Here is an 11,422-nt window from a genome sequence, read left to right on the forward strand (position 1 = left end):
AGAGTGCATAGGGTTTGATGAGGGGACAAAGGGAGGCATGGATGGGGGAGGGAGGTCTGGATGTGAATGGGAAATGTATGAAATTTTAAAAGCTCAATTGAAAAAAAGCAGCTCTAAACATCAAAGCTCCTCACCTCTTCACAGGCTCATGAACAGCAGTTACCCGTCATTACTGTCCTCTGCTCCTCTACTCCTCAGTTTCAAAGCAGTCTAGTGCAACCAGAGGAAGCCCAGGGCCCATTTGCCAGACCTCCTAACAGCAGACCTGTCTTTTACTTTTGCTAGCTGGCAGCCCACATGGCCCCTCTGGACCAGGTCCTCATCTGAGAAGCAGCACCCTGGTGCCACAAGACTGTGAAGAAAATAAGTGTGGAAATATTAGACAGCTTTCAGGAAGTAATGCTTATTGCGAATGTTTACCCTTAAAGCCCTTTGTTGCTGAGGAGGAAGGCTGGTGGCCTCCATTCTGAGGGCTACACAGTGCCTTTTCTCCTTCAGTCTCTCACTGTCTAAAGGTGGAAGCATCCTAACTAAGCATAGGGGTGGAGAGGGGCAGAGGCTCTCTCCTGTACATGGTACATGTTCCTGCAGGTGATCTTTTTGGTCTTTTTGAGAGAGTCCCTATCGCCTGTAGCATAGTTGGCCTGGAACTCACATGTAGACCAGGCTTGCCTCAATCTCACAAAGATTTGCCTGTCTCTGCCTCCCAAGTGCTGGGATTAAAGGCAACTGGCAAGCCAAGATTCTTGATGCAGTGAGACAGGAGATACAGGAGGCACCAGAGTGGAGAAACTGTTTTCAGAGATGCTTCTCAAGGGAGCAAAGACCATCACTTCACTCCTCCTGATAGTCTGGAGAAAGAACAAGAAGGAAATTAGGTTTATTACGTTGCAGGGATAAGAGCCCTGCAGCTACCAGAGCGGCCGGTTCTGCTGACTGCTGGACCATTAGCAAGCTGTGTGATCTTTCCTAAGTCACCTGCCCTCTCAGGGCCTCAATAATACTAAGAAGGCTAATGACAAGGCAAGACACAAAAGCACTCTGACAGCTCGCCACCTGTTAGAGCTCAGCAGAGTGCTCTAAACTAGCATTTGACTGAATAGCGCTCTGGAGCACTCTTCTTAGGAGGCCTCTGCGACAAGCACCTGTGCTCACCTGTGTTCCTAAGTTGAGGGAGTCATTTCTCTGCTGAAGGTCTTCCCAAAGCCTTCAATAAGTTAATATGTGCTGGGAGTCTCCAGATCCACAACAGAGGCATTGCGACATTCCAGTGTCTTCCAAAGGTCACACTAGGAACCACATTCTCAGCCCAGTGCCATTTAGAAGGTAAGGTCCACAACTCATAGGCTCTCTGGTACAGAGAGGCTCATCACAGATGACCCTTACAGCCTTTTCGGTCTTCACAGTGGTTTTTCTCAGTGCTGCTTTACCTCTTCCTGTCCTCCTCTGGTCTATTCTCCAACCCCCAATTCCAACCCCGACCCCAACCTGTTCTATTTGACGTCCACAAACTGGATCTTCACCCCTCCTGCTTCCTGTTGGGTTTCATCAGCGGAAAGCCTGATGGGAGGCGTGGCAGAAGGAGGTGGGGGTATCTCTTCTCTTCCCTGTAAGGATGCCAAGCTCTAGAAGGAATGTAGCCTTCTGTGTTGTTTCTTAATCTGGAATCCATAGGTTCCTCCACCAGGACAGACAGATTCAGAGGATCTGTGATTTTGGAAAGGGGAAAAAGAGCATATATACTTTTTATTAACTTTTCATTAAAACTTAGCACTTCCTTCTATGATGTATATAGGCCACAAGTGTCAGTGATGTTATCTGTGATCCATCAAAAATACATATATTTTCATAGTTCAACAAAAGTTTATTGCAGCTATCTCAAACACTGCTAGCGCTCATCACTGTCTTCAGATTGCGGGAACATCAGTCTTGCTGTACAAAATGCTAATAAGGAAATTCATGAACTTCTACATCCCAAATTTGGTTGTGAGGTTATCTTAATAACCTTAGCCTTATACAATTGATTTCCTTTGTAATTATATTAATTTAATTCAAGGAGAGGATCTGCATTTTACCAGGCCACCTAAAGGGTATGTGGCACAAGAAACATTCAGACCTCTGAGCTGGGGACATTGTTCTGTGAGTAAAGTCCTTGCTGTACAAGCTGAGGGCCAGCATTCAGATCCCCAGCACTCACATCAAAACCAGGTGAGGTGGCACAGTCTGTAACCCCAGAACTGGGGTGGCAGAGACAGAAAGATCCTGAAGCTCAGATTCAGTGAGAGGTTCTGTCTCAATAAATAAAGTAGATAGGCTGGAGAGATGGCTCAACAGCTAAGAGCACTGGCTGTTCTTACAGAGGACCTGGGTTCGAATCCCAGCACCCACATGGTATCTAACAACCATCCATAACTCCAGTTCCAAGGAAGTCAATACCATCTTCTGTCCTCCTTGGGCATTGTATGACATGGGTGTACTTACCTACATACAGGCATAACACTCATACACATAAAATAAAAAATAAATAAATTTTTAATTTTTTTTTAAATTAAGTGGAGAGCAATCAAGGAAAGACACTGATATTGACTTCCGGCCTCCAGATGCAGGAGTACACACTCATGCAAATACATAGTTTTTAGTTCTTTTCAACTTGACACAAGCCTAGACATACCTGGGAAAAAGGAGTCTAAACTGAGGAACTTCCTCAACCAGACTGGCCTGTGCACATGTCCGCAGGGCATTTTCTTAATTGTTAACTCATGTAGGAGGGCCCAGTCCACTGTGGGTGGTGTCATTCCAAAGCAGGTAGGCCTGGGCTGTGTAAGAAAAGTGGTCGAGCAAACCAGGGGAAGCAAGACAGTAAGCACTGTTCTTCTTTGGCTCTGTTTCAGATCCTGCCTCCATGTTTCTGCCTTGAGCTCCTGCCTTCATTCCCCCAATGATGGACTGTGCAAGTGTAAGCAAATAAGCCCTTTCCCAAGTTGCTTCTGGCCATAGTATGAATCACAGCAAACTAGAGTGGAAGTGCTGATAACATACCACAACCTGGGTGACTAAGAACATTATGTGTAGTGAAAGAAGCCATTAAAAGGAGCTCCATGTTGTGTGATTTCACTTACAATAAATCTTTATTATTCATGGATTCCAAATTTTCAAATTCACCTACTCACTAAACTCATTAGTGACCCCAGAAGCAATACTCTCAGTACATACATGCACAGAGCAACCACGAGTTTAAGTAGCTGCCTGAACATGCTCCCAGCTGCAGTCAATCAAAGCAACACTTTGCCTCTGTTTCAGTTCATGTTTGGGGAGGGTCATGGAACCTTTAGAAGATGTGGCCATACTAGAGGAAGCATGTCACTGGGGGCAGGTGAAAGTGTATGGATTGTCCACTTCCAGTCTGTCACTCTCCACTTCCTATGCCTGTCCGAAGATGTGAGCACTCAGCTTTCTGCTCCTGCTGCTGCTGTGTGCCTCCCCACCTTGGTGGGCTCTTATCTCTCTGGAACCATAAGCCAAATAGTCTTACTTCTATAAGTGGCCTTGGCCATGGTGTTTTATCATAGCAACAGAAAAGCAACAAATATATGTACATATGGGGGTAGTATATGTGCATGTGAGTGCAGTGCCTGCAGAGTCCAGAAGAGGGCATCATATTTCCTGGAGTTAGAGTTCCAGGCAGTTGTGAGCCACCTGACGTGGATGCTAGGGACTGAACTCTGGTCTTCTGTAAGAGCAGCAAGCACTCTTAACTGCTGAGCTGGGTCCAGCCCCTATTTTACACCTATTTGAGTGCTTGTTTGCTTGCTTGGTTTATGAGACAGGGTATCCCTGTAGTCCCAGCTGGCCTATGTAAACCAGAGACCTGCCCGTGTCCACCCCATGAGTGCTGAGATTAAAGGCATGTACTACCTTGCCTGGCCCATTTTACACTCTTTGTCAATGATTTCACTGCTTTAAATGACCCAGGCATAGTGTTAAAATGCTATCTCACACAAGTACAAGAAGCTATGATGTGCCCTGCAGAGAAAATACATATCAGGTGAGCTGTACTCCTGCCTGAGATGCAGTGCTATTGGTCAGAAGTTCAATGTCAATGAATCCATGGTGAGTATTTTTTTTTAAGTGCTTTAACACAGGACCATGAAATAAAGTAAGGTCATATACTCATGAGTTGACAGAAACCTGTGCACAAAGCTACAAAATAATGGAATTCTGTTCTGTAACTGCAATGACCCAGCACTGTCTGATTCAGCGTTCACGGAGACTTTATAAAACGAGACTGCTACAAATGGTAAAATCATCTGTGTATGAAATGTGTAAAACAGGGAAATTGGGAGAGAAAGGGGGCAGTTAGTGATTGACAGGAGATGAGGGGAAAGAGAATAGGAAGGAAATGAAAGGTGACTGCCAACAGGTACTGATTTCTCTCTGGTGATGACAGCATTTCAGAACTTGTACAACTCTGTGGATATATTAAAGTTCCTCTATTGTTCACGAATTGCATGATATGTGAATTATATACAAATAAAGCTAGAGGGACTGGAGAGACGGTACAATGGTTAAAAGCACTGACTGCTGTTGCAGAAGACTGGGGTTCACTTCCCAGCACCCACATGGTGGCTAACAACTGTCCACAACTCCAGTTCCAGGGGAATCTAATGCTCTCTTCTGACCTCTGAGGATATTGCATGACACAGGTGCACTTATACACATGCAGGCAATACACTCTTCACACATAAAAAATAAAAATAATAGATAAAATATTTTAAAAAATAAAGCTGGAGAAAGAAACCAAGGAAGCAAGAGTTCAAAAAAGTCATCTCCTGGCCCCTCACAGATAGAAGAAGTGGGCTTCATGAGTCCCCTTTAATCTGTCAAGTTGGCAATGCAGATTAGCCATCACACATGTGTATGTGTGCATACACACACGTATTTAATAAGTGGAGACTAATGTTATCCTTTCATAAATCAGAAACTGAGCCACAAAGATATTGTAACCAACCCTAATTCACCCAACTAACTAGTAACAGAGATAAGTTTGAACCCTGGCAGTCTGGTGACAGAATTTATGCTTGAAAACACCAGTACACAAAGTAGCCCAACTTACTTTTGAACACTGATCTGTGTGCTATAATAAGTTCAAGTCTGATTTTGTTTATTTATTTATTTATTTTTGTCTTTTTGAGACAGGGTATCCCTGTAGCCCCAACTGACCTGGAACTCATTATGCAGACCAGGCTGGCCTTAAACTCACAGAGATATGCCTGCCTCTGCCTCTTGAGTGCTGGGATTAAAGGCGTGCACCACCACGCCCCACTATTAAGCCTGATTTTAAACCTCCACACTGAGTCCTTTATAGGAAAGTTGTGCTATGTGTTAGACAAGCTAAACAGTGAGCTTAGTCTTATGAGTTACATTCCTGCAAGCTTGTCTCTGGGATCAGTACCAAGCAGTTACAGAGCAACCCCAGCAGGAGACCACACTGAGTAGCTTGGCTAACCCACTCAGCTATGCTGCCTCATCACCTACCTCCCACATAAGACCCATTCCCATTTCTGCTGTAGGACTGGAACTGTTCACCAGAGGTGTTAGGAGAAGGCAGCACAGGTCAAGCACTATCAAAGAGTACCCCCAGTTACAGAGAAAACCTTAAAGAAATTAAAGGATTTCTAAGTCCCGGCCCACCCATTCCAAGCAACATTTGATATCTGTAAGGTACAGAAGCCTCCATGGGAACAAATCCTTTCCAGACATAGGTACAAAAAAAGCACCTTCCAGAGTGACAGCTGGAGTCCTCTGAAATTTAGCTTAGCTTTGAACCCACTCTAGGATGCAAAAGAAGCCAAATTGTGGTTACCCTCTCAAAGGGATAAGACTTCAAGATTTATCTTTTCTTTCATATGGATAACCTGAAGCTCTACGCAAAGGACAGTGCTCAGTCACACACCGAGCTTGAAACAGAATCCTGTTTTAATCAGTCAATTAGAATGGAATTCGGGCTGCAGAAATGTGATTTCATGTGCAAAATGTGGGAAGGTAAAGAGCCACAGACACACAGAGTGCTTGAAGCAACAGAAATTTGGGAACTGGAGTCAGGAACTTAGAGAGTCAGGAACACTGGAATAAGTGATACTGAAATCTTACAGGAAGTGGGCACACTCTAAAGCCGAATATGCTGAAAGACAGCATAATCGAATGGCCAAACGTGGGGTCCAGATCAGTCCCTGGCTCTGCTGTGTATGGACCTGTGAGTGAATACAGTGTTCCCTCTTTGTGGTTCTGTCTCTTTATCTGCAATATATGATATCTGCCTAACAAAGATCATACAAGAATTAACCAACTTCTAGGCAGAGTTCTTGGCACAGGGGAAGCATTGCACAAGCACTAACCTTGATTTTTTTTTTAATTGCGGTGTGTGTGTATGTGTGTGTGCGTGCATACACGTGTGGAGGCCAGAAGTCAATGTTGCATGTCTTAGTCATCCTTTGTCTTGTTTTTTGAGATAGGATCTATCACTGGGACTTGGGGTTCACTGATTCCATTAGACTTGCTGACCAGTAAGTCCCAGTGATCTACCTGTCTCTGCCTACCCCAGCACTGAGATTATAAGCATGCACTACCACACCAGGCTTTTTACATGGGTGCTAGGGATTCCCACAGGTCTCTCTTTACCCACTGAACCTTCTCCTTAACCCCACCCTTGATTTTGTGTGTATGTGTGTGTGTGTGTGTGTGTGTGTGGTGTGTGTATGTGTGATGTACATGTATGTGTGTGGGCACGCATGTGCTTACCAGTGTTTGTCTACATGTGTGCATCTGTGGATGGAGGTCCCAAATTCACATCAGATATCTTCCCCAACCGCTCCCCACCTTATTCATTGAGGCAGGGCCTCTCAGTTCACCCCAGAGCTCACTGAAACAGCAGGTGTGGCTAGCCAGATTCTCTTGGGATCCTTTGTCTCCACATTCCCAGGCTGGAATCATCACAACTACCCAGTGTTTAGCTGGGTTCTGGGGATCTGAGCCCATCCTCATGCTTGTACAGCAAGCACTTTCCCCACTGAGCTACCCTCACAGACTCTAGCCTTGATTATTTTTTGAACTATTTTACTTTATTATTTTTGTTTTATGTGCATGAGTGTTTTGCCTGCATATGTGTGTGTGCCATGTGTGTGAAATGCCCACAAAGACCAGAAGAAGGTGTCAGATCCCCTGGAACTGGAGTTACAGACAGTTCTTGGCTGCGATGTGGGTGCTGAGAATCGAACCTGGGTCTTCTGGAAGAAAAGCAAGTGTTCTTAACTACTGAGCCATCTCACAACCCCGCCTAACCTTTATTATTAATACATAACTTTTGCATTAATAACCTGTTTTCCAAATCCTCCTCTACTCCAATTGTCAAATAGTGACAGACGCTCTCCTTCCTTCCCAGGACCCATCTCTTTAGCTTCCTATGCCTTTTCCTTGGGATCATTTTTTGGCAATTCATGCTCCCACCAACCCTCAGCACGACTTTTGCTCTTCCAGGAGCCCACCCTGAGACACTACGATTAAGCCAGGGGGAAGCATGACGGTGAAGAGGAAAGGAGAAGCCCCAGGATGCTCCAAAGGAATCGGAGCAGCATATGGAGGCGCACACACACGTGTGGGTCCTCAAGCCAGGAAGCAGAGAGATACAACTGGAGAGAAGAAAAAAGAGGACCAAGGCCTGCAGGCCAGGGTGAGCATCTCTGACCCAAACAGCCAGAATCGGAAGTGCTCTGAAATTTGAAAGTTTTCGGCACCATGTCACTAAATGGAAATTTCAGAGCATTTTCTATTTCAGAGTTTCAGTTTAAGGATGATTCAGACCAGTAAAGTCTATGCAAATCTTTCAAATTCTGAAAACCACTGATATTTGAACCTGAGTCCTTCAGAAGAGGGATTGTCCACATGTCTGCCATGAGCATCGAGCTACAGGGTTTTGAGAAACCTTCCCATCCACCTGAATTCTATACCTCACAGCCCACTGTGAAGCTCTTTAAGATACTGATGAGCCATGTCTTCCAACTTCCCATACACCTCAGATCCCCCATGTTCAAGAGACTCTGATTTTAGAGCCCACCAGGGAAATTATTCTCTGCACAAATACTTCACTGGGGAGGAGAAGTTAATCTTGCTCATCTGCCCTAACAATGTATCTCTTAAGTCCTTATTCTGGCCTATTCTGAAAAATTCAGATGAGTTTTGTTTTAGATAAACAGAAACATCTGCACGATGGCTTCTCCTGTCTCACTGGGACCCACTTCCCACCCAGACAGAGCCATAGTGGACAATGTCTGTTTTGCCAGGGACTAAGAATTTCCAAGGGAAACGAAAGAGGATTCTTCTCTGCAGCCTCCAGCATTGGATTCAATGTTACAGATACCTTTAAGATCAGCATTTACCTACAGGGCTTGCAGACTTGTGGTCTCCAGAGACAGGATGATGCTTTTTCATGGTCCTCAGAGAGCAGGTATACATTTCAAAGAACTTAACAATGGGCTGTCCCATCTAGAGTTTAGGTAGATGGGAACATTAGTGCTCATCTCAAAAACAGGTCGAGCATCTCTTATCTAAAATTCTTGGGATAAGAAGTGTTCCATAGTTGTTTCATATTTGGAATATTTTAATAGACTTTGCCAATTGAACACCCATAAGCAATGTGTCAACTCCGAGCCTTGATGGTGGAAATGGAATGTCAAGATGGTTTGGGGCTGCAGTACATGTAAGATTTGTGAAATCAACTTCACTCCTGTTGCAGAAAGAGGCTGGGGTTAAGAATCAGTCACTGCTAGACTTTACGTGACAACCAGATGGGACACTTGAAGCTTCCCAGCATGGCACACACATCTCTCCATTACAAGGGGCTGCCTTGACCCCATTTCTCTCTCTTCTCCTCCACTAGCTACTCAAAGCATTTGGCCACTTTGGCTCTAAGCATTGTCCTCCTTCCACGGAAGCCTTCTGTGACCTCCAGTATGAGGTACTCCTTCACACTAGCTCTCATCCTCTATGGTAACTGCTTCTTTTGTTTCATATTGTTTTATTTTACCTTTGAAACAAGATCTTGCTAGATGCCGAGAATGTATATTCCTCCAGCTTTAGCCTCCTGAGTGCTGAGGTTACTACTACCATCATGCTTGGTGTTTTGTTTGTTTGTTTGTTTTATTTTGTTTTGGGACAGGGTCTGATGTAACCCAGACAGAACTTAAACTCATTTTGAGGCCAGTGATGATCTTGAACTTGTGATCCTCTCGTCTCCACCTTCCAAGGGCTAGGATTATAGGTGTGTACCACTATGCCCAGCCATGCTTCGTCATTATAACTGCTTGTTTTGTTTTGTTTCCCCCACCAAAGGATTAAACATCTTTCCTGTTCACTGTTGCCTAACCACAAAGCCTAGCGAAAGACAGGTTCTCAGAAATTAATTTGTGCCACAAAAGACTAAATATTCATTATTGTCATTAATATTTATTCTAGTTATGTCATATAAAAGCTATATGACCTTGGGCACATTTTCTTATCCATAATATAGGACAAAAGTACTTACTTCTGAAGACTCGTTAAGAATATTATTTTTTATAATCCTGGGGTTAGGAAGATGACTCAGCAGTTAAGAAGATCATTCCCATACCTACATGGCAGCTAATAATCATCCTTAATCCACTTCCAGGAGATCTGACACCCACTTCTGGCCTTGCACATACGTGGTGCACTTACATACATGGCAGACAAAACACTTGTACACATAAAGTTAAAAAATAAAATTTAAAATTTTTTTTAATTTCTATAAAAGCATCCAGTGGCTTGTCCCTCCTACTTGGTGGATTCTCAGTGAGCCTTTGTTTCTTGTGCCTAGTCCCCCCATGCTAATATTCAAGCACCGGGCAATTCACCTGCACTTGGGAAAGCTGAGATGCTACATCCATTTCCTGATGGTGACTCGGAAGAGCCTGACCAATTAATTCACCACAGTCACTTGGGAAGAATAAAGCAGTCCACAGGGAGAGAAGGACACTCACACAAGCCTCCAGCTCTTCTAGGTCCCATCTGTAGGGGAACCTCTCTGCTTTTCCCAGACATTACGCACAGCTTCCAAAGACTGCTAATTGGAAGGCAAAGTGAAAGTCACTGTCACCAAAAGAAGGGGAAATGCATGAAATGAGACTTCTGCAAGGAAAAAACATGCTAAAATGTTCCTTGAAACTTTCCACAGCACTAAAAAAAGGAAGATCCTGCCACTATATTTATTGCCAAAGCAAACTCCTTTTTAATTTACTGCTTTGTTCATCTGTGATTTTCAGCACTGGAAACTGTCTCCCCAGTGAAGTCTAATTTCCATAAATGCTTTACAGAATCCAAAGAGGACAGATCTTTGAGTCTTCCTAATATTATTAATAAATGCTAAGCGAATATAACATGAAATTAATGAGAAAATTTAATAATTCTATTAGAATTGCCTTTCCATGTGGTTCCCGAGGGGATGTCAGTACATGCTTTCTGCAGACAATATTGTTTAACGGAAACTTTGCAAAAATTAGAATTAGGCCTTTGGTGAACAGGGATCTTTAATTTAATTTGTTTTTACTGCCAGAACACAGGGAGTTACTCATAGCAAATTGCACCAGCAGGCAGCACGGCAGAATTAAGTTTTGCTGTGATCAACAGGGTAATGACTTTTCTGAGGCCTGGTGTTGGGAAAACAGCATGGTGTAGTTATTATGGGAATCGTAAATGGCATTAATAAAGTCCTGGAGGAGCAATGGCTCTGCTGCGTGGGCCTTAGAAACACAGGAGGCCAGGCCGCTCGTTACATACTCAGAAGAAAGAGGGATGGCTAAGAATGGTGGGGAGCACAGAAGGGAAGGAGGAAGAGGGGAAAATGGGCACCTTGGCTTTTATTTGACTCTTTTCCCTTAGAGCATGTCTCCAGTTTAAAACAGTCAAGTCCTTCTTTGCAAATACCCAGCATCTTTTCCTGATGTGCAGCGAGCCTTTGTAGAGGGAAGGCAGGAAAGGGAAGATAAAAAGTGAAACTGAAACCCCTCCATGTTCCCCCTCTACCCAAGGAATTAAAAGCAAGGCCTCAAACAGGTGCTTACACACTCTGTCCTAGGCAGCATTAATTCACAGTTACCAAAAGGTAGAAATAACTCAGGAGTCTGTTCGTCCATGGACGGATAAATACAGTATGGTATATGCACACAATGGAGCATCATTCAGCCTGAAAAAGGAATGAAGGCCTGACCTGAGCTATAACATGGATGAACCCTGAGGACTTTAAGTAATGTTAAGGAGGAGTTGAGGGTTAGAACAAGACTCCCAGCCCTGGCAGACTCCCCAGGCTAGGCTCAGGCAGCCATCCCAGTGCATCAATTAAAAAACAGTAAAAGAC

General features: G+C 44.0%; 1 long non-coding RNA gene across 1 annotated transcript in view; it reads right to left on the bottom strand.

Moving 5' to 3' along the window:
- Positions 1–654: 654 nt before the first annotated feature.
- Positions 655–11,422, bottom strand: part of LOC115068054 — a 14,960-nt gene continuing 4,192 nt past the window's right edge. Inside the window, exons 2-3 of the long non-coding RNA XR_003847439.1 lie at positions 1,156–1,707; positions 655–851 (exon numbers count right to left, since the gene is read on the bottom strand). This is a non-coding gene — a long non-coding RNA (uncharacterized LOC115068054). The remainder of the gene's footprint in view (positions 852–1,155; positions 1,708–11,422) is intronic.

This window comes from Nannospalax galili, unplaced genomic scaffold (assembly GCF_000622305.1).
Source record: "Nannospalax galili isolate Female #2095 unplaced genomic scaffold, S.galili_v1.0 scaffold146, whole genome shotgun sequence".
Taxonomy (NCBI): domain Eukaryota; kingdom Metazoa; phylum Chordata; class Mammalia; order Rodentia; family Spalacidae; genus Nannospalax; species Nannospalax galili.